At 40.6% G+C, this 24,456-nt stretch overlaps 1 pseudogene; it reads right to left on the bottom strand.

Moving 5' to 3' along the window:
• Positions 1 to 368: 368 nt before the first annotated feature.
• LOC134563369 (protocadherin-23-like) overlaps positions 369 to 24,456 on the bottom strand; it is a 44,049-nt pseudogene continuing 19,961 nt past the window's right edge.

Raw genomic sequence — 24,456 nt, 5'->3', positions numbered from 1 at the left:
GTCAGAACCCACCAGTATGCTAACGAATGTTTTCCACAATAAAGAATTACTTCCATTTATTTGTTATTCATGTATTTTATAAGAAAAATGGTAAAATTGGTGAAATTGGTTATCAGGCACTTGGCTGTATGTTTTACATAAGAAACCACAGTTGTGAACTGAAAGAGAAGCCTCATGCTCTCCCTGTATTCTGGGAAGAAGAGGTATAGTTACCAAATTTCTGACTATTTTATATTTTAACTTTTTAGGCTCATGAAAACAGAAAGAATACTGGTGATAAAACTCCGACAAGCAAATTTTGCTGTTAAAAAGTAACAAAATACATTTTAAGCCATATATTTTATCATAAAATAATGTCGGTTAATAACCTAGATCTGAATTTCTTCCTCTGTTGTAAGTTCATAGCTTGGATCAATAAGATATGTTCCTATCATTTTCCCATCAGACACTACTGGAGAAGCAGAAGGTGTCTGCATGGTAAGTAAAGAGAGAGTAGGAGAGAACCTGGGGGTCATGGTTGGTGGAAGGTATCCATGATTATGGATAATGGGAAGATAATAGTGTTTATTAAAAGCGTGCCCTAATGTTATATTTGGCATTCTTGGTGGCACTGTCCTTATGCCAGGCTGTGCTACTGACGTTATCAAGGGAGGAGGGAAAATAAGAGATTTCTTCTCCTCAGAGAAGCTGTGAATGTGAACATTTTCATCTTTCAGTTCTGCAATATCATTAAACACTGAGGCAATAGGCTGAAATCTGGGTTTGCAGCTGAGCACATAATCCAAGTTATAACCACCTCTGAAATCCTCATTAGAGATGCCAACAGTTGCAAGCAAATCATACCCAGTCTTTCCTACCTGACATCAGGACATAGTCTCTTGTGAGGTCTGTCATTATGCCTTCCTCTTTTATTCCAATTTTCCTATGTGTTTGAGACAAAATTTTATGTGCATAGGCTGTGTCACAGGCTTCTTCTCTGCTTTCTCCTTTAATGGTCTGCACATTCTCCATGCTTTGCATGGTAGCTGTGACATCTGTTTCTCCCGACTGGTAGGAGAACTGATCTGACTCTTGGGATCTCCGAATCTGGCATCTGCAAGCCATGCTCACTCAGTGCTGAGCCAATGCTTTTTCTGCAAGGATACTCATAAATCCATTTGATTTCCTCGTCCTCTGCAGTCACTCCTTCAGCAGAACCATGGCCACTGCAGTCTGAATGCCTGCAGGAGACATCATCATCCTTCCCTGAAAGCTGGGATCAGATAAGATCGGGGACTAGAGAAACGAGGGTCCAAACCAATATGGTTATATCACAGGTTCTCCTACTTTATTCCGCGAGATGTCGGGTTTTATACAGACAGAATAGTTTACACGAACAGGTGCATTCTGATAGGCAGTGAACATACAGAAGTATGTAAGCTATTGCAGTTTAAGGTAGCCACCGTGTCTTCCCAGTAACTGTCCCATGCTAGCAGCACCACTACCTTAACACATTTCCGGTAACAGATAAGGTTATTTGTGCTGCGTATGTGGAACGTACTGAGGCCTGCTAGACCAGGCCTGAGGCCTGGTCTGAGGCCTGGTTTGAGGCCCAGTTTTGCAGATAGCTCTACCTTATGATATAAGCTATCCTCCTACACTTCCCCTCTCTGAGTCCTGCTAGGCTCAGCCATTTTGCTACAGCACCCATGGGAAACATACTGCTCTCAGTACTTTGGATTTTCTGGCAGTCCTTGTCTTCTCTTATTTAATTCACATCAGCAGCTGAAGAGGATACTTTTTTTTTCACACAAGCATTCATCGGATCTTTCTGCTTCAGTCTCAGAGTAAGTGTGATAAGACTAATGGCAAGCAGCAGGAACACCAGTGAGATGGAAACACTCACTGTCAGGATGTGTGCTGACACTGTAGGATCACTCTCAGGAGAATTGGAAACATTTACAAAAACAGTGCATACTGTGAACCTTGACACAATTTTGGGGCTATGAGCTCTTACCAACAATTTCAGACTGTCATAATTCCTTTTGATACCATTTTTCCTTCTGTGAACAGTCTGAGTCAAATAAATATTGCCACTGGTTTGATTCACAGAAAAGAATGGAGAAGGTTTTAGAAGAGAGTAATGAACAACTCCATCCAGTCCACCATCACTGTCTGATGCTGTCACTCTTCCAATCAACTGGCCTGCTTCATTCTTCTCAAGGAGATTAAAAAATAATGTTCTTGTGTAAATACTGGGTTAAATTCATCTCTTCCCTCAATATCTACCTGAGCTGTGGTGGTAGCCAGTGAATCACCTTTGTCTTTTGCTTGGATTATGAGACAGTAACTATTTTGACTTTCATAGTCAAACACTTGCTTTGTAATAATATCTTCTGTTAAAGGATCAATGAAGAACATGTCATGGTCTCTAGCAGCTTCTCGATGAGCCAAACATGAAGACTGAATGGAGTAGGTAAGGTGCCCATAGAAGCCTTTATCAAAACAAACAGCACACACAAAAGAAAAGGTAGGCAGATTTTCACTGACAGTGCAGCTGAGACTGGGAAACAAAAAAAAAGTGGGGCATAATCATTGAGATCTAGGATACTAACAAGAACAACAGCAAAAGCCTTATTTTTACATCAATTCCTCCATTCGTGGCTTGGATAATCAAAGTGAATTTCATGGCATCCTCATAATCCAGCATTTTCATTAAATTTACAGATCCTGTTCTACCATCCAAGCAAAAATGCCCTCTGTCATTTTCAGAGATGATAGCATAAGTGATCTCTGCATTAGCACCTGCATCACAGGCTTTTGCTGAAACTTCAGTGATGTGACTGCCTATGGGGATGCTTTCTTTGACATGAACATGATACTCTGGGCTGCTAAATACTGGAGGATTATCATTAACATCCAGCACAGTAATTAGCACTGTAGCAGTTGAATTCAAGGAGGGTGTTCCACGATCAGAGGCAAGGAGAACCAACTGGTGAGAAGCAGCTGTTTCCCTGTCAAGAGCACTGCTCAAAACAAGACTGCTGACAAGTTTGTAGGATGCTTCCAACCCCATGACATTTGTTTCTACAGAGAATAAATTCTCAGCACTGGCACCAATAATAGAATATTCAACAAACATGTTTTCACGCATCCAATCACAGTCGATGGCTGAGACCAGGAGGACACTTTCTCCAACTGAGGCATCCTCACTCACACTGAGATTGTACAGAACCTCTGTAAAGCAAGGGGCACAGTTATTGACATCTTCTACGTGCACCTCTATGGAGGTAACTGCACTTGGAGGGGGACTGCCACCATCTGTGGTCTCTATCAGGAGATGAATAATGGAAATATTTTTCAGCTGCATAACTGGTTGTGTGGCAAAGAGCTAACCTGAAAATAAAACAGAATTAACAAAAGTCCACACTTCACAGGCAAGTAAATGTGATTCCAAAAGCTGATTCTAAACAGTCATATTTGAAAATGACCCAGCTGTAATGGCTGTACACAACAAAATAACTCTCATGCATCTAGAAAGTAGTGGGTCAATGTCTGGATGGACATCAGTGACAAGTGGCATCCCCCAGGGGTCTATACTGGGACCAGTACTGTTTAATACCTTCCTCAGTGACACAGACAGTGGGATAGATGCACTCTCAGCAAGTTTGCAGATGACACCAAGCTGAGTGCTGCAGTTGACATGCCTGAGGGACATATGCCATTCAGGTGGACCTGGACAAGCTCAAGAAGTGGGTCCATGGGAACCTCATGAAGTTTAACAAAGATGAGTGCAAGGTCTTGCACATTTTGATATCAATAGAGGGTGAGGGAGGAAGAGATCGAGAGCAGCCCTGTGGAGAAGGACTTGGAGGTACCAGTAGATGAAAAACTGGACATGACCCATCAACATGCAATTACAGCCCAAACGGCCAAAAGCAGAGTGGGCAGCAGGGAAAGGGATTGATTCACTCCCTCTGCTCTTGTTGGAGCCCACCTGGAGTGCTGCATCTAGCTCTGGAGTTCTTAGCAAAGAAAACACATGGACCTGTTGGAGCGAGTCCAGAGGAGAGCCATAAAAATGATCAGAGGACTGGAGTCCCTCTCCTACGAGAATAGGGTGAGATAGTTCAGCCCAGAGAAGGCTCCAGGGAGACCTTATTTTGGCCCTAAAGGGGGTTTATAAGGATGGAGACAGACATTTTAGTAAGGCCTTTTGTGATAGGACAACGGGTAATGGTTTTCGACCAAAAGAAGGTAAATTCAGATCAGATATGAGGAACATTTTTTTTTCGATGAGGATGGTGAAACACTGGAACACATTGCCCAGAAAGGTGGTGGATGCCCCATCCCCAGAAACATTCAAGGTCAGGTTGGACAGGACACTGAGCAACCTGACCTGTTTGAAGATGTCTCTGCTCATTGCAGGGGGGTTAGACTAGATGACCATTAAAGATCACGTCCTAACCATACATGATTCTAAGAAATCACAGCTAATGCTGTGAAGGCAAGACTTCCCTTTAGTGATGCCATATCATATACACATACTGCATTTAGACCTGAAAAAATATGCACAGTTCGGGGACAAACTGAGAACTCCAGTCTTTGATGTGATAGTTCCCCAGTGATAATGGCAGATTTAGCAAAAACAGAATGGGACTTTGGCCACCACAAATTTCCAGAACTCAAGTAATCACTGGCAACACTTGAGAAAGCAATAGGGCTCTTTGATTTTTACTTAAAGAGATGAAATAATAAACCATGCAGACTCACCATTCTTGTGATCAATAGAAAATCCCTCAGAGGAAGAGAGGATTTTGTAGGAAATCATTCCATTATGTTCAGAATCCCTATCTATGGCAGAGAGTGTCAGAACAGTGGCATCCATAGAAATGAACTCTGGCAAGATCACCTGACATATAAAGCAAAAATAGAGCTTAATAAAAGCTTTTAGACATGAAAAAAATTGCCTTTATTTGATCTTATAGTTCTCAGCTTTGGAAGAAGTTTTACCTACCCATTTTCTTCTAGGACAAAACCAGAAGGAGTTGAGATACTGAAAACTATACCTTCGATATGTCCAAAAATTCACAGTAAGCTTTAAACAGTAGTAAAATCCATCTAGTTCATTATGACAGCAAGTTCAGAGAATAAATGAATCACTTTTTTCAACAGTACACTTATGGACTGCAACTAAAGGCTTTTCCCCTTGCTTTCAAAAACCCCTTCATTTCCATACGTGGAATACTGTCTGCAGTCTCTCTCTGGAGCATATGACTGAACGCTAAAAAAGCCAGTATATGCACCCTGAAAATTCCAGCACTAGGGCACTTAATCACCACTGAATTATTCCTGGAATTTAACTTTTAAAAATGCTCCCTTTTTTTCTTCTAGGAAACCAAGAAAGTCCATTCCCTTTTTAAGAATTTTCATTGTTTCAAGTCCAGATACAGCACTTTTGTGACCAAAGTTTCCTTCCACCTTATAAATCCAATTTCAAATGGACAGTATGATATGGCAGCTACCTCTGTCATAACTTGAAGTGTTAGTTTAAATAATTTAAACAAAGAGATTATATGTATATAATAACCACATACATATATTAAACTATACTTGAGGAGCACAAATATGAAAACACTTGAAGGAACAATAAAAGGGTAAAAATACAGGATGATGAATAGGGAATTATACATATCATCATCCAAAAAGAAGCAGTGTATCTTATTTGCCAAGCAACACATCGAAACATCGGGATTGTGGAAAGAGAAGCTCAGCTGTTTACATTAAAATAGTAAATAAAGCTACACTGTTTTGAATCAATTAATAATGTTCTCTATAATGACTGCTCCAATCTAGAAAAAAAATTTCTAGCACTTGCACAAGCAAGTACTTGCCTAAACTACTCTCCAATATCAGACATGTATGAGGGTTGAGGAAAATTAAGGTCTAAAAAACACTTGAGTATTACTAGTGCATTTTTTCCATAATGTAGAATTATGATTTTAAGTGGGAAATTTACACAAATTCTGTCCATTTAGGCACCCAAAAGTTTCACAGGTGCCTACAGTTTGTCCCAGAGGTATCTAAGTGGCTAAACCAGTATGCCTGCACATGCTCAAAGGTTGAAAATTCTTTACGAAGCCAAATATTTAGACTTATTTCTTTACTCAAACTGTCTGAGACGTACAAATGCAGCATTATTAAATCCAAGTCTTCTGTGATGCCTCATATTTTTGGCTCTGAGGACATCTACCACACACAAAAAGCACCAATGTATTGTCCTGGTTTAGGGCAAATTTGGGACAAAACCTCTGAAGAGGGTCCCTCTGGAAAGCAAACCCAAGAGGCCCCGCCCCACAGGCGGTCCAGGAAAAGAACTTCCTTGGAGAAAAGTGGAAAAAACCTATTTATTTAACAACAAAATGCCCACAAGCATAAAGAATGAATAATATGAAACAATAAAACCTCTCTGTGCTCCGAACAGAGATGGTAAACCTGAGAAAATCCTTGCCGTGGGTGGCTCAGCTCACTCAGTTCTTTATCAGTCCCAGTCCCTCTGGAAGTCCAGGCTCAGTGGGCTGCAGGTGCAAGCCCTCAGTGCTTCTCTGGGGTTTTCAGTCCAGAGCAGATTCAAAGAGTCCTAAGAAAAAGGAAAAAAAAACCAGTCCAGGGAACTTCTCTGCCCTAGCTAGCTAAACTAACTAAAAAGCAAAAAAGGATCTCTGTCACAGGCACTGGTCTGTGCTTCAGACGAACACAGTCCGGAGAGGGGAATGTGCAGGAGGAGAGCTGTTTTCAAAACAAACTTGGCGCTTCTTCTTTCCCTGCTTTGCTCTCAGAGCCAGTCTTAAAGGCACAGAACTCAAGATACAGCACAAACAGAACAGACAATTGGGCATACAAGTATCATAGTCACCCTAGGAGAGAAGTACAAATGGAGCATTATTAAATCCAAGTCTTCTGTGATGCCTCATAATTTTGGCTCTGAGGACATCTACGACACACAAAAAGCACCAAGTCAAACAGCTCAGTTCACAGGACTGCAGAATGGCTGGGGCTGTTGGGCACCTCTGAGGTGCAATCCTTGGTCAGAGGAGGGTCACCTAAAACAGGGTGCCCACAAATGCATACTGCTGAGCTTTGAATATCTCCAGAGACAGAGACTCCTCAACCTCTCTTGACCACCTGTCCCAATACTTAGTCACTGTTAAGAGTTTGAAGAAAAAAAAAAAAAAAGCGTTTCCTGATGTTTAACAGAATTTCTTGTATGTCCATTTGTGCCCACTGCCTCCTGTCTTGTCACTGGACACAACATAGAAGACTTTGGTTTGCCCATCTTTACTTGCCCACACTAGTAGTTACATAGATTGGTAAGACTGAGCCTTCTTTTCCCCAGGATGAAATATCCATGCTCCAGGCTCTCATGGGCCTCAGCCCAAGCTGTACAAACCCACACCAAGTCTTAAGAAAACAAAACCTCTGGCAACTTACTTTCCCTGTAACAATTTTATTACGGCTCAGTCTGGACATTCAGAAGTATTTCTTTATGTAGAGGGGGGTCAAACACAGGAACAGGTTTCCTCAAGAGGTAGTCAATGCCCCAAGCCTGTCCATGTTTAAGAGGCATTTGGCCAATGCCCTTAACAACATGCTTTAGCTTTTGGTCAGCCCTCAAGTGGTCAGGCATCTCATGCATCCCAAACTATTCTATGACTCAATTATTCTATTTTACATCTGTTACAGCAGTTCAAATGCTGGTCCAGGACTCCAAAAGCTGAGCTCTGTACCCTTTATGTGCATCATCTACCACAGGGGCACTCACTACACCTCTGTGGACCTGTGTAACTGAAAATGAGGAAATTCATGCCATAGTAGCAGGGCCAGTATAAAGGTACCAACTTGTTTAGCATTGTCTCAGAAGGTAGAAGTTCTGAACACTGAACCCTGCTCCCCAAACTGGATTGAACTGTATCCAGTAACTCCTAGTGATGAGTACATGGTTTATGGAATGCAGCTAACATTCACACCAATTGCCTTCTGAAGACAGAAACCACAAACATTGAAACTGAATGTTTCCTCAGTCTTTTTAGCAGAATTCTTAGGAAGGGGCTAGAGGTCCCTAAAAGAGCTCTGCTCTGTTTCTGCTCAATAGTAGTTTGCAGAGACCTTTCTTCTCAGTGCTCACATGCATTTTAAGATAAATATGAACAGACACACCTACTATTTATCATCCTATATGGAAAGATAACACATGCTGATTGTCCATTTGCTGTGTTCCCACCTGATAAAAATATTGAGTAAATACTGGAGGGTTATCATTGATGTCCAAAACAAGGATGGTGAGTTCTGCTTCTGTTTGATACACAGAATCTGAAACTATGATATGCAGTGTATACACAGCAGTTTCTTCAAAATCTAATAGTTCCACCACTATGATGACACCAGTGTTTTGATCAATGGCAAATTTCATTTTAGGACTATTATCATAAATAAAACCAAACTGAAGTGCTGGCCTGGAGTCTGCATCACTTGCTGACACTTGAGTCACTATAAAACCAGGCAGGGCATCTGAAAAAATAATTTTGAGAATAAGTCAGAGTTAAATGATGATGTTACAATTTTGGAAGATTTTGCCTATTTTGTAATATTGGATCTTGGATATATGTAATCTTTCTGTACAGCTTTTGATGTATTTAAACTGTGTGTTTTACAATATTCATATATCCAGAAAAGCTATGGAAACAGTAGTGGATTTCTTCAAAGGTATGTGCTGTAACCCTGTTGTGATTTTGATTTAAGGGGGGTCCCCAGGAAAGGTTCCCCGGGAGCTTTCCGGGCTCTAGGGTCATGGGTGTTTCCATGCTGGCAGGTAAAGAGACTCCAGATGGTTGGTGGGGTGCTGATGAGATGAGGGTTTATTCGGAGTCTTACCCCGAGAAGGCAGCATGGTCACTGAGGGAGAGGGGGAAGGGGAGAGAGGGAAGGGGAGAGAAGGAAGGAGAGAGAGGGAAGGAGAGAGAGGGAAGGGGAGCCTCTGGAGACCTCCCGGGCAAAGAGAGGCAAAGAGGGTGAGCCCTCTCCGTTTGCACTCTTAACACAGAGGTTCAAAGTAGGCGCGGTAAGATTCCTCAGCCAATAGAGTTACAGATACAAGATACTGCAGGGAGGTTACAGACTTGGGATAAACCATACACTTTCCAGGGGTGAGCCAGAGCAAACTATTTCCATAAAATGCAATTCCACATACCCCAATTGTAATTTGGGTTTTCTTTAGACTTTCCCAGATCCAGTGTAGTCATAAGTTTCTTCACCAGCAACAGAAACTTACATGGTTTTTCATAAGCATTTAGCTGATGTATATTTACTGAACAATGCCACAAGAATATTGAACTGAGGCATCAGAGACCCCGATCTGTGTAGAACCAGCAAATGCAATTCTGGAGCTTTTCCAAAGGAAGAGAAGGCCCCTGGAGAGAAACAAGGCCTTCAGACAGATCTACATGGCAGAAAAATATGAAGAGATCAAGGTATAATCCTATGAGATTGAGAAACTGGATACAGACAGCTTTTGTCATTGGCCAGTTTGACACTACCAGAGATTGCAAACTGAACCTATTAGTGATCATTTTACAAAGCCTGGAACTAACAGAAGCTAAACCATTTGCATGCCTGGGGCATTGTTATAGGTTGACACAGTTTGGATTTTAGTTGAAGTGGAAATAGTTTCCTGTCAGGACCTTGGAATGTTTTTAGACAGGCACCTATCAGAGTTCATTTTTGAATATTGACATATTGTTGGACCATTGAGGAAGCTGGATGCAACCTTGAGGAATACCCATATAAAATTCTGAGGAAGGGCAAGTCAGCCCTTTCCTCTCAGCCACCTGAACAGGTAACATCAGCCGGGCCATTCTGATAGAACGGCCTAGGCCGGTCAACCTTGGTGCTCCCTCCCCTCTTGCGGGGGAGTTGGCTCAGGCCAGCTGGTCCCTGCTTCCCTCCCTGTTAGGCGGGGGAGGCGGCCGGAGGCCTGGAGCCAGCCGAGCGGAGCTGGGCCCCTGATAACACCTCTGGGCCCAGCTGAGCCGGTGCCCTTCCCCCCCGATTGCCATCGAGGGGTGGGAAGAGCCCCCTCTCTCCCTCTCCTCCGGTGACTCTAGGGCAGAGAGGAAAAGGGAGGAGAAGCCCAGCCGCTCTGAGGAAGGCAGTCGGAGAGGCTGCCCTGCAGATCATATGACCATCCCAAATCTGGTCAGATTTAACCCTTCCTTAGTAACATGAAGCTTTCAAAACTTGACCCTTCCTTGAGAGAGAGGAGAGATGGGCAGAGAGAACATAGAGAAGACCCAGCATGAAGTCAGATGGAGAGAGAGAGTGTGAAAGATGAATTGGAGGAAGGATACAGGAATTGCCTGCTGGCTGGACGTCAATTAGAGCCACGGAACTGAACTCTATATGTAATTTATCCCTTCAAACAATGAAAGATATGCATTTGGGGAGATGATTGTTTATTTGTAGATTTTTTGAGCAAAGGTGTTGTGATAGACTGAGTAATATTGCATTAGAGTCTGTGATTCTTGTAGTCCCATGAGATGCTTGAACAGAAAGAGATGAGAAGCCTTTGTGCCAGTGGAGAAGTGAAGAGAGAGTTCTGTTCCCTGAGAAGAAGAATCCTTTGCTTCTGGAGTGGTGTATCTTTAAAAGGTGATACCCCAATATCCCTGAGTTCACATGACCCATGGGCAGCTTGGGAAACTGCTAACGGGAGGAAAGGTCGGAGTGGTCACAGAAGCAGATTTTCCCCAGGTAGATGTTTCTGTGACAGTTAAAACCCACACGAGAACAGTTTTGTCAGTGGGATCCATGACTCTAAAGAGACTCCTCTCCTAAAGAAGTAATGAAAGACTATTTTCCAAATGGTGAAACTGACTGAAAATCACAAGTTGTCTCTCTATGTTGCTTGTGGGAAAGTGAACAGTTTGTGGGGAGAGGGGAAAAGTTTTGAAAATTTCATTTTTTTTCTTTTCCTTTAGTGTGTGTTAATAAATCTATCTTTGTAACCTTTAAGTTGGGCCTGTTTTGCCTTTTTCCTCCCAAAGTCTATCTCACAGAAAGAAAAGAGAGTAAGCACAAATTTAGTGCACCGGCCGGGAAAAGTTAAAATTGGCGAACGTGAAACTACTACAGGCATGAAGCCTCAAAAATACTGTGCCATGTCCTAAAGCAAGTGTTCTTAAACAGAATACAAAAAACTAATTAAGTAACCAGCAGTTTACAGCTGCCGTGCATCTATGAATTCTCTACTTGTCATTACCAGTGGCAGGTAAATATAGGAAAGACTAAAACATATCAGAAAAGACAAACTTGATATCTTTTGTTGACAGGAGTACTGGTGTTTATAGTTTTTCTGCTGTATATCTTAATGCATTCACATGTATGATGCCAGTATTTGAAAATTACAGGCTTAGGACTCAAGCTGCGCAGATGTTGAGCTAATGTCACACAGCACACGAAATGTATGCTGGGATGAGAACTCAGGAGGTCCTGAGCCCTTCTCTTAATGATCATCAACTGGATCTAGCTATGGAGTTTGATTAACATTTCATTCAAATTTGTAGGAAGTATTTCTTTCATCACAATGAAGTTCAAAATGTTTCCTTTCTAGCAATGCTGGTTTTAACACCAAACATTTTTATTGGAGAAGAGCAGAAATTGAAGACATATGAAGAGTACGATAATGAAAATGAACAGATAAAAGTTGTATTGCTGCAGATGTTTTTCCCTCCCTTTGAATTGCCTATGGTTTTATTGCAAAATGTTCTTAAACATAATGTCTAAAGATTAAAAATAATGCCTCTGAGAACAAAAGCAGATCAAAATTTGCTTTGATATTTCAGCTTTAATACTATCCATTTTAGTTTTTACTACAGTTGTTTGGCTACACTAATCACCAAAAGCACTAAATCATTATCTGAGAATTCCTAGCCTTAACAAAACTTAGCTGTACTTTCACACACTTTCTGGGACCTCCATTTCACCTAATGGTTGGACAACTGGAGCATTGTCATTTACATCTAACACTTGTATCTTCACAATACTCGTAGCAGAGAGTCTGGAGTTGCCTTTAGCAGCAGCTTGTACAACCAACCTAAAATTAAAGGAGGCACTAATTGTCACTTTTTATCAGAACTCACTGAATTATCCATCACTATTATAAGCAGAGGAAGTTTTAAACCCAAAAAGATTAGCCATTTCTGTTCCTCACTGCAACTCTTAAATTCCACCTTTCTCTCAGTAAAGGTTCACTGTGCACAGTTTTACTATTTGGTTTTGCAGGAAAAATGTCCAGGAGATTCTACATGGCAAAAGAATGGTAAAATCATACAAATAAAAGGAAGTGTTCATTTGTACACATTTAATCCAATTTCATATCAAATTTAAGTGGTTAAACAACTTCCAAATAAGACACATTTCTCCTGTTGCTAATTAAGAGCAGGAATTAAAATCTAAGTACTAAAGTATCATATTCAGGAACCTGACTCTCTTCATTGTTTATAAAGGGACAAAAGGGATGTGGAAATCAGAAAATACAAAAACCAAAATAGTATTCAGAATGCCTGCAGGCACAGAGTAGGCCTTGTATTACATTATAAATGCAAGTGATAAAGTGAAAACCCTGAATACAAGTGCTATTTGACAACGGCAAAGTTCCTACTGATTTTAGTGGGATCAGAATCTTGCTATCAGATTAGATGAGTTTTGACTGTACAATTCCATTTCACATCTGCATAAGGATCGGTTGTAAATTCTGTAAACAATCCTTTCATTTCCACAAATAATGTTTCAAAGAAAATGGTAAGCAGCAAAGTGAAAAACATGGATAAAAGGTTTACTCTTTGGGGGAAGCAGCTTCTGAACAATAAAAAGCAAATGTAAACTGAGATTATTTGGAAGACTTTACCACTTCCCAGTAGGGAAGATTCCAGAAGGGAATTTAAAATTAAATCTAACTCAACAGGTGATCTTAAAAGTAAATTAAAAAAAAAAAAAAAAAAAGAAGAAGAAAGGAAATAATGAGCTATGCTAAAGGATATACAGGTCAAAGCTGAGCATCTCAATTAAATGTTTTATGTACTAGCAACTGTTTTCATGTTGCACCATTTTTTTTTTTTTTGCCTCCCCGAAGATCTTCTAAACACTTTATTTCTCCCTCTTTCTTCTAAGTAACAGTTAAAAACTTTCCAATAGATATTACTTCCTAAATGCTCACTTGACAGTATGGAATACCAAGACTGTAACTCAAGTTGTAGCTTGCAGCATTTCCATTCCTTAACCACACCATGCTCTGGGTATCCTTGTGATTTCAGATCTGACAGAAGACAACTTTAATTGCAGGCTTGTATTCAATCAGTGACCATGCATAATTCCATATAGAAAGTGTATTTTTTCTAGAATGAATATTGGTAAGGTATACATACGGAAATATTTTACTAAAAATAATCACTTGTAGCAGGAACAGGATAACTTAGATCATAAGGCAGAGCTATCCACAGCTGGGCCTCAGACCAGGCCTCGGGCCAGGGCCTAGTAGGCCTAGTACGTCCAGCATACGTAGTACCAGATAAGGTTATCTGTTACTGGGAATGTGTTAAGGTAGGGGTGCTACTAGCATGGAACAGTTACTGGGAAGACATGGTGGCTTCCTTAAACTGCAATAGCTTACATACTTCTGTATGTCCACTGCCTATCACAGTGCACCTGCTAAATGTAAACGACTCACTCTGTATATAACCCACGATCTGGGTGAATAAATCGGAGTACGTGCTGGAAACCATACTGGTTGGTCTCACGTCGCTCTAGTCCCCGGTCTTACCAGAGCTTGGCTTTCACCTGGCGCCTGAACAGAAACTGAGCCCTGGATCAATACTGAAATATAAGGCTTAGATGCTGGAATATAAGGCTTAGATGCTGAAATATATGGCTTAGATGCTGTGAGATATAAGGCTTAAATGCGGAAAAGACCCTGCTTGATTTAGAACGTGTGTGTCTCGCTTGCGGACTACTATCCTGAATTTGCGGGGCAGGCCGGGGACCGTCGGCTGATTGGATTGTTCAGAAAGGCTACAGTGCCACCTGCTGTCAGCGGAGAGAAGGTAAGAGCAGCCACGCGGATGGAAACATTAATGGAACGCGATTTCATAGCTGCTACGCAGCTCTTAGCGTCCATTGCCTCCCAGAGGGGCGATAAGATAAGAACTAATATGGGACAATTAGCCCTAAGGGTTCAGAAAGAACGAAAGCCAAATCAGCCATCGCTTCTTTTTAGTGAAGCAGGATGGAAAGAGAAAGGCAGATTGTTAAGGGACGTTGCAGTTTTACAAGGAAAAAGAGCAAAGAATCGTTCAGAATTAGGTGTAATTTGGAAAAAAGCGATAAATACCTTGCAAACATTCACTGCGAACTGTAAAACTGCAATTTTAGCCACAGAAAAGACGTTTCCCTGTCTTTCTGGTTCGGGAGCGTCCCTCTCCGAGCCAAAAGAGATGAAAAAGCTGCCTAAAATAATGAAGCTCTTTGGTCTGCATTCCATGCATTCCATGCATTCCGAGAGTGAGAATGCAGCTCCACTTTGCCCCTCTCTTTGTTCGTCTCTGGCCGGCTACGCAGGGAGTGGGCAGGAAATGCTCTCTCCAGCTCTTGGGCAGAATGAAGACAACCAGGAAGTGGCTCAGCTGCCAGACCTGGGAGGCGGTGCGAAAGAGGAGAAGGCAGGCGGGGCTGAAGGCGGAGCTGGGCGGGCACAAGTGATGCAGCAAGGAGGCGGATCTCAGGGCGGTGCTGGAAGCAGGGCGGTGTTGGATTCCTCCTCACAGGAAAAGGAGCTGACGTCATCACACAAAAACAACAGAGATGGCTGCGTCTATGTCAGCCCCCGAGAAACCAGACCCAGCTTGATTAAAGGCTCCTGCTCTCCTGCAGTCGGCATCAACGAAATCTATCACCCTATCGCTGCTTCTTGACATAAGTGTGAGCAATTTTACCATAAATCAACCACACTAGCCGACGGACTGGGCTCTGACATCTTCTTACCCCCCCCCTTCGGTGAGAGCAGAGCCTGTCAATGTCGTCTTTGAAGATAAGGAAGCATCGTAACTCGACCCTATGTCATGCTATTACCCAGGAAGCTTTCAGGATTGTTAAACAGAGATAGTGAAAACATGCAACAATCTGTCCCTTTGCTGTAAAGACATCCATCACTGTGTGAGAAATGCAATGTGAAAAAGATACGTCCTATCATGAAAGAGATAAAGTAAAAAAAAAAATGAAATAGAAATGAGTTTTTAGCTAGAGTTATTAACTCTGTGTAAGGATGAGTTGTTTCTACATTTTGATGTTGTTAAAATTGATTTATGTGTGAATTAATTTGAGTTTAAGGTAATTATTGTTAAACATATATTTTTAAGGTTTGTTTTTAAGATTTGGGCCCTGATAAGTTTAAGTTTAAGCCTATATTTAAGTGTTAAGGAGTTTAATTAGTAATGAATTTTTAGTGAGTTACCACACATATAGAGTTTATAAGGTTAATGAGAGTTGTAGATTTTTGTTGAGACTTACTTATGTTAGATTTAAGAGTTAGTTGATTTAAAGAGTGCTTTATAATTTGTAAAAGGTATAGTTGTTTAACTTGTAAAGTTTAGTTAAGGAAAAAAAAAAAGAGAGAAAAAGGAAACTAGATTTAAAATTACATAGAAAATAGTCATTAGTGCCCTGCTAGCTACATTTGAGTAAGTGGTGCTGAGAGGGCTCTAGCTGACAACTCCAGTTGGAGTGGTCCCTTGCTTTACTGCTAGGTCTTCTAGTAGTTGTTTTTGAGAATGGCTCAGAGCTGAACAAAGCCTCATCTCAGAACTCTCAGCGTTGTTGTCCTGCCTAGAGAGGTGGGTGCAGCTGGCTGAAGCCAGCCCCTGACACATCTGTTTGTGCAGAGAGGCTGTGCTACTGCTCTTGGGTTTGGTTTTCTGTGCTGGGGGAGAGAGATGAGGGAAGGCTGTCTCGCACATTAGTTTTTACTGCTTTGTCATTCCTGAGGTTGGGGAGTGAATGGCCTGAGAGGATCTGTTTTTATGACCCCTCCTTGGCAGGTTGAGGCAGTGACCAGTAGGTCATTTCTCAAGGAGTTTGTGCTGGCTTAGTCCTAGGAGAGCATGTCCTGCGCTGCAGCGATGGGGAAGCACAGTAGTGTGCCCAGGGGATGAGTTTCAGAGCCTGAGGGCTGTGGTGGTATGTTTTGTTCAGTGATAGCACTAGTGAGAGAGCTGAGAGCCGTGATGTCCCCATGCCTGACAGAATGGGACAAGGGTAAGGGACTTTAGCCAGTGGGACTTTTCAGTCAGTGTGAATTTTGAGGGGGTCAAGATAAGTTATGATAGAGGTAACTTGAATTCAGAGCCATGACGGCCCAGCCTTCCGCTGAGCAAAGTCATGTGGCACAAATTCTCTCAAGCTGAGTGACCTTCTCCCAGGTTCTCCAAATAGCAAATCTTCCCAGCTTCGACCACAGCCAGTGAGTTGAGAATAATGTTTCCTGAAACAGCTAAGTAATCTACAGGCTGAAATTGTACTTGTAAAGTCCATGTTTGTCGTTTGTCAGCCACATTTTGGAAACATGATTCACGGCATTTTGTACTACCCAAAACTCAAGAGACAGTTGGCAGAGCCAGCAATCTTCCTAGGCAGGAGGATGCTTGTAACCAAAAAAAAAAAAAAAAAAAAAAAAGAGAGAAAAAGGAAACTATCACTTTCTAAGGTGTCAGGGAAAAAAAAACCCTCTCATAAAAACATCTTAGCCAAGGCATTAAAATTAAGGTTCTGTCAACACTTTCATTAAAAGCCCTGTTCTAAGGAACTTAGAACTTCTGGGGATGAAAGTGTTCAGTTCAGATATATAAACTACTCCTTGCAAATTGGAAAGAAACAATGGTAACATTTTGACATCAAACAAGAAAAAAGTTTTAAAAGCTTCTTTTGCTATTTACTTTTTACCTAACAATGTACAGATTAGTAACTTAGAGAGAAAGAATATGAAGCTACAGATTCTCTGAACTGTCAAACTGAAAGTCTAGAACATAGATACTGAAATAAATCAGGCTCCCAGTTAAAGAGAGATATGAGAATTATTATGCTCCTATGTTCAGTGTTTCACCAACAGTAAACATACTTCCTTTGAAGGACTTATTCCAGGTGTCCTCTTAAAGTACTAGTTACAAATAAAATATCTTATTTAAATTTTTGAAAATCAGAATTGATGTTTTTGATTCAGTGAAAAACTGAAAAAACCCCTCCAAATTAAGTGTCCTGTGTATTAAGTTAAAACAAAGTATTTTGGGAACATTAAGATCAAATCAGCCTGATATTAAAAAAAAAACCCCATACTTTGTCAATCTTCTTGGATGCGGTTTTCTACAAGTTGTTCTCATTCATAAGAATTCCTATTGGATGTTTAAAACTTTGAAGTCCCACAGGACAGGAAAACTTGCAAATATTTTAATTGATACCACAAACAGATGGGGAAAAAAAGTAATTTCTACTGACACATACACAGGTATAATACTTTTTGTGGAGATTGCAGTACTTAAAATGGGTCTATTAATGAATCTGCATACTCATATTTTCTTTTCAAGGCATTATTATTTGCTTTCTAATTCCAACTATGGCATGACCCCTAAAGAAAAACTGTCGTGTCCACTTGACCATATTTATTCAGAGTTTCTGAAAAACAGGAAAAAATAATACTTAGTGCAAGACAGGTTATAAATGGAAACAGTTTAAAAAGTCTTTATCCCATTATTGAATAGAATTTTTGAACTATATACTAATTCAAAATGAGAACATATCCCTATTTATTGGATTTGATTTGAGTGTTTTCACTGTGTCTTTATAAAGAACATTTCCTGAGAGGGAATGGCTGTACAGTTATTAATAAACTAAAATACAAGAACTGTCACTGTTTCTATAGTGAAAAATCACACATATCAATAAGTGTTGTCATTGATTAAAGTAGACTATATTTCTTTCTCTAAATTTGATAAGTACACAAAAAATCCGTAGTACAAATGGGCAGCTTTATTGCTGTTCTCAGTGCTGTCTCGCTTGCACCCAGGTTCTGGATAATGGGTAATGGATATCAACAGGAAACTATGAAATACATAACATGAATATTCTCAAGTTAGACTGGACAAAAAGAATACATTTTTATGAGAAGATTACATACAAACCTGTAAGATGAAGTGTTTTCATGATCTAGGCCTGTATTAGTCGCTAGAATTCCTCGCGCTGAATCAATTAGAAATGTTGCATTTTCATTACCAGATAAAATTGATTATTCAGTTTCTCCATTCAGACCACTGTCTAGGTCAGTTACAAATACCTGTTTGTGAGAAAATCTGAGGCTTAATTAAAAACAGCAGAATGTGATTTCAGAAAGAAAATCCTTATATTACATTCAGATATTTCTGATTACTTTCCTTTTGACTGCACATATTTAAATAAATCAACATCTTTGTCCCCAGCTTGAATGTTGTGTAATGTCACAAAATCTGCTCATGAACTGGAATGGGCGGCACATGAATGAGTAATTTGAAATTCAGCTACATAAAGCATTACATCTGAATGTAATAATTTTACTATTAGGCTGCTGTTAGAATGCTCTCTTTGTTGAGAACATAAAAATGCACTTTCTCAGTGATACGGGACTGACCTTTAGTATTGCTGCTATACAAACAGACAAAGGATAAAATAATTGAACTACTAAGCTTTCAGAGCTTTCCTGGAATAGTTAATGAATAACCTTTTAAAAATACCAATCAGAAAATGTAAAAGGGGCAGAGGCAATCTATAAAGATTTGCTAACAGAATAAGGAACATTCAGCAGGAGTGAACAGGTTTCTCAGAGTCCTCTTACTCATTGAAGAGTCATCTCTGTATTTTTTGGTTGCTGAACAAGCATTATAATGAGTCTGGGATCCAAAACATAGCAGAGGCAATCAGTCAGATTGAATAAAGGAAACAGAATGTATTCTGTCATAAAATTTTGATTACACATCTGGCTGGACTGCCTTTTGATTTTTCTCCATTCCTGGACATATGTTTCTCTAAATCCAGGGTCCATCAGTTTCTAATCACTTTGCCCTGGAGGCATTTGTAGCTTTTCATTTGTTTATTCTCTAGAGGGGGAATGTCTTTAGTACCTAACATGACCCTCACTGTGACCTGACTTGCAATGCAAGTACATGTACTGAGGAAATTATGTGTTCTTCTAGTCCAACTGATTTCTTTTGCTCCAACATGTCCAGCTGGAAACATTTTGGGAGAATGGATCCATTCAGAGGAAGAAGTGTTTGCACATTTAAATTAAGACAAGCTGCTCTTAATGTTGGAGTCCATGTTTCCATGGATCCTCCACAGAGAGTGAGCAGTGCAGGGATTGAATTAAAACCTTTAGAAAAATTAAAATATATAAAGCCACACACACATAAAGTAGAAATCTAAGGATCAGTTTTAAGCTTTACATATGCTAAGTGCCCAATTGTTAGTGTAGAAGTTCAGAGCTTCAGGCCTAACGATATAGTTTAGACATAACAAAAATATAGTAGAGTACTGCTTATAATTTTTGGTATGAATTTTGTGCAAATAAGATAAAGTTTTTTACGTATGCTAAGATAGAGTTTTTACGCACAATAAGATAGAACTTTTGTGCTAAAGAGATAGAGTTTTTGCACTGATAGATATGCTATATGCGTAAGTTTTTGATACTGCTTTTCGTAGTTTTTCATAGTTTTACGAACTTAGAAAATTGCACCTGGATTGGGTAGTGTGTAGATAAAGATATGAATATGCATTTGTAACTTATGGATAAAAAGCCTCTGGGTTGAAGGTGGAAGTATCAATTGATCAATCTGATCTATCAATCCAACCTCCACCTTCTGCAGCCTGAGGAAGGAGCCCTGCCAGGGAGCCAAAATGGGATTCTAAAGGTACCATCTATTGTAGTCTTTGTCGCTTGGGATCAGGGCCCCGGGGTTCCCTTTCACTTTCCCCCTTGCGGCGCTTGCCCTGGAACTCTGTTCGGGGCTGCCGGGGACCTTGCTTGGGATTTGAGACCCTGGGACCCCTTCTTGGCTCTGCAACCCCGCAGCTGGGAACCCTGTTTGGAATTCGGGATCCCGGGACCCTTTTCTGCCACTGCGACCCTCGCAGCAGGGAGCTCTGCTTGGGATTCGTGATCTCGGGACCCCTTCCTGTTATTACAAACCCTGTGGCCAGGAAGGTTGTTTTATCCTAAGGCAGGAATGTTATGCTAAATTCCATGTTAAGACTACTGTTTGTTCTAGTATTTTATTTCTAAGACTTTATACTCATAACTGATTGTAAGACTGTAAGACGGCTCATTTAGAACTCTCGCAACTTCAGACTTATACTTTCATGTAATAAACAATTCTGTATAAGACCTTAAAATGTTCTTGGACCTTTAAGACCTTTTAACCTGTAGAAACGGCCTCGGCATCTTAAGGCACCAGATTTTAAATTGAACACTTGGGTTTGACTCTAGTCTGATGAGTAGAAAGTATTCTTTTTATTGCTATAGTCCTTTCAGTAGAGGCATTAATACACGACCCAGTCTATATTGTAACCAGAACCACAGATTTGAATGGTATTTTTCAATTGCTTGTAGATAGAAACAGAATTTTTTAAAAAAGAGAATTTAAATTCCAGGTGCACAGTTATTAATAAGATACAGAATTCTCTTTCAACTTAACAGACCTGAATGAATGATCTGACATGTGGTCTAGAAAAAAAAAATTAATATTTTAGATAGCCAAGCAGAGTAGTAGCAACACCAGGAATCCCACTCCCAATTTTTAAGACAGAATGGTCCAGCACAGACCCAGCAGGATTGTAGTGATGAACAGATCAGCCAAACTTCTTTCTAACTGCAGCACTGTGCTTGGGAAGATATACTTCCACTTACCTGCATGATGTCTGTTTTAGGACTCTGGCCTTCCCATACCGATGCTTCGGAATAGCTTTGCTCAAATTTAGATGCATTGTCATTCGCATCTTGAATCAAAACTGTCACTCCACAGAATACTGAATTAAAGCTATTTTCAGCCACAACTGTAAGATATATTTTATACTTTACTTCATAATCAAGGTACTTTGGCTCTTTTACTGTGATTGTGCCTGGTTTATTACAAGAAAAAAAAATTCTCAAGATGTGCCACACTCATTCAGGAAAAAACATGTACAAATGCAGTTATGAAATTCCTAGCATATATGGTCGTCTCCATTGAACACATGACAGAATTCCAGCAAGCAATTCCTTTTTCTTGTGCCCTTTTTCTACCTACCATCACCTAAACATGCTAGTTACTGAATAAATCTTGGATAGCTAAGTTTTCACCAACCACCACTACACTGGCAATTTCCTAAAACTAAACCAATTTACTAGCAGAGGAACAAAGTGTCTGCATGTTTCCTCCTTGGCACATGACAGTGAGACAGCCATGTCGGAAGAGACTCTTGTCCCTCATCTGACAGTGGCTACCCCTCCATCAAAATCCACATCAGGCAGCAGCTGTAGCCATTTCTCTATCTGACTGACACACAGGCCAAACACTCACTCCTTCAGATGCAGCGAGCCCCCTCCCCTGACCTGTTATTCTATCAAAAATAAACAGAGACTTATTAAGATGACAAGCACAACTGGCCACCTCCACATTAAACATGAAATGTCCTTAGAAATCCACAGTCATTGTTTCAATGTTCTACTAACATAATTCTCCATTATATCTAAGCATAAAACATAGTTGATTTGTATATTAATTTTCATTAGAATTCAAATTCAGTTTTGCATGGACTTTTCAGTAATGATGTCATGAATCCTGTAATCCCAAACTTGGGCTATCATAAGAACGCATCAACTCTGGCTCTCCAAAGTAGTGCTTTTTATTTTCTAGGATAAGCAAATGTTAACTATTGTTTATGGACCTGCATCTTGAACAAAGATTTCAAAAGGTGTTTTATTTTCAGCACAACACTTAAAAGTATAACATCCTGTTTACAGAGAAAAGAAAACAGATAGTGACAGAAGAAATACACTTCCAGATGGCAGAGAGCAAACTGAAAGGCTCTAGTGTAGAGTGAAACACATAATCAAGTTTGAGGTACACCATCTAGGAGGAACATGTGAAAGAACCAGTTGCTCATTCGTAGGAAGTGCGCTTGAAGAAAAAACAGGGTAACAGTCTTCAAATATGTAAATAATAGGGGGGTTGCCTTTGTCTTGTCTACTCTTACTAGATTAAGAAGTAATAAGTTTAAAACATTTCAGTAAACATTCAGATAAATATGAATAACAACTTTCCAACTGCCAAGACTTTCACAGACTTTTGAGAGGGTTTGCAGAATCACTGTCCCTGATGGTTTTTAAGGACAGTACAAATTTCTGTCAGATTTTGGCACAACCGATTTCCCTCCTGCATCAAAGCACAGACTAATTCATGTCTTTGAGTCACCTCCTACTCTACTTTGTACAATTCTACAGTATAATAAAAAATTACAATGTTAGTAAGTCTTCTCCAAAGTGTGGTTAATTAACATCAGTGCTTGAAAAGGCAAGTAGAGCAGACCTTTGGCTGTTCAGAACACGTATTACACACAGGGCATTGATACAACTCAAAATACTTCTGCTGCAGAAGCAATGGGTAAAGAATTACTGGTGTCGAAATTATGCCAATGTAAGCATTGCTCTTAAAAAGTCCTTGAAGGTTGAACTTCAATAATGTTTTCTGAGAAACAGAAGAAAGGCTTCAGAGGAAAGGAAACAGAAGAAACCAAAATGGATCAAATGTCTCAAAAGAAGGCTTGTGACACATTCACTGCTATAGTGTGGATGCATGGCTGGAAAAGCAGGGACATGTGCACAACCCTGCTTTTAGCCTAGGGAGGAGAAGAAGCTGAAATATCCTTGAACTGTTCTTTAGATGGGATAAGGATGAAGTAAAGTTTGGAGCAACAGCTGTAACAGGATGCTAGACAGGATGCATTGACCATAAGTTGGAGAAGTCTCACAGCATCCAGCCATGTGACAGAGCTTCTAAGCCAATTATATATACTGCAAGGACGCGTGAACACTAAGGTTTAACCAATGATGTTCAGAGATAGGTGCATGATATGCTTAGCACAGTATAAATGTATGCCAAATAGCTGAATAAACGAGCAAGATTTCTAACTCATATTGAGTGTGTCAGATGGGGAAATGGGAACTCTCAAATCTGCGGATAATTGAAAGAGGGAGATGGAGAGTGGGGATCAGAGCGGGAAGGCATCTCAACAAGGGAGATAGCTGGATTTCTGACTATGAGTGCAAGTCAGACCCACATAGAGGTAAGACCACTAACCCTGAAGAATGGAGTGGGAGACGGCCCTCAGTCTGTTGAAATGTATCCTTGCCAAGCGAGGGATAAACACTGAGGAGAGACAGCTCAAAGAGCTTTTAAAATGGGCTAAAGAACATGGATGTATGAAAGACGTATCACCGTATCACTAATTTTTAGCCCTGAAGAATGGAGGGAGGTGGGCAATACCCTATGGGAAAAGGCAATAAGGCAATTGAAGGAAGTAAATCAGCTAAAGAGCTGGGGAGCTTATGGTGCAGTATAATCAACACATTACTACAGATGACAGTGGAACACAAGGAAGCTCTGGCAGCTACAGAGGCGCTATGCCCTCCAACCGCCCCCCCCGCCCCCCCCCCGAAGCAACGACTTCTCAGATTGGAAAATATTTTGGCACTTATCATATGCGACTGTCCTAGGGTGACTTTATGATGCTTGTATCCCCAATCATCTGTTCTGTTTGTGCTGTATCTTGAGTTCTGTGCCTTTAAGACTGGCTCTGAGAGCAAAGCAGGGAAAGAAGAAGCGCCAAGTTTGTTTTGAAAACAGCTCTCCTCCTGCACAATCCCCTCTCCAGACTGTGTTCGTCTGAAGCACAGACCGGCACCTGTGACAGAGATCCTTTTTTGCTTTTTAGTTAGTTTAGCTAGCTAGGGCAGAGAAGTTCCCTGGACTGGTTTTTTTTTCCTTTTTCTTAGGACTCTTTGAATCTGCTCTGGACTGAAAACCCCAGAGAAGCACTGAGGGCTTGCACCTGCAGCCCACTGAGCCTGGACTTCCAGAGGGACTGGGACTGATAAAGAACTGAGTGAGCTGAGCCACCCACGGCAAGGATTTTCTCAGGTTTACCATCTCTGTGCAGAGTAACAAGAGGTTTTATTGTTTCATATTATTCATGTTGAAAGTATGCCTGGGAAGTGCTTATTAGTGCTGACAAAGGGGTGAAAGATCTATTTTCTTTTCCACATAAAAGAAGCATGTGTACAAGATGGGAGCTAGGGGGGCCTGGTAAAGTCAAGAC

The sequence above is a fragment of the Prinia subflava genome, chromosome W (genome assembly GCF_021018805.1).
Source record: "Prinia subflava isolate CZ2003 ecotype Zambia chromosome W, Cam_Psub_1.2, whole genome shotgun sequence".
Classification (NCBI taxonomy): Eukaryota; Metazoa; Chordata; class Aves; order Passeriformes; family Cisticolidae; genus Prinia; species Prinia subflava.
The sequence above is the reverse complement of the archived record's forward strand: the minus strand, read 5'-3'. Positions and strand labels throughout refer to the sequence as shown.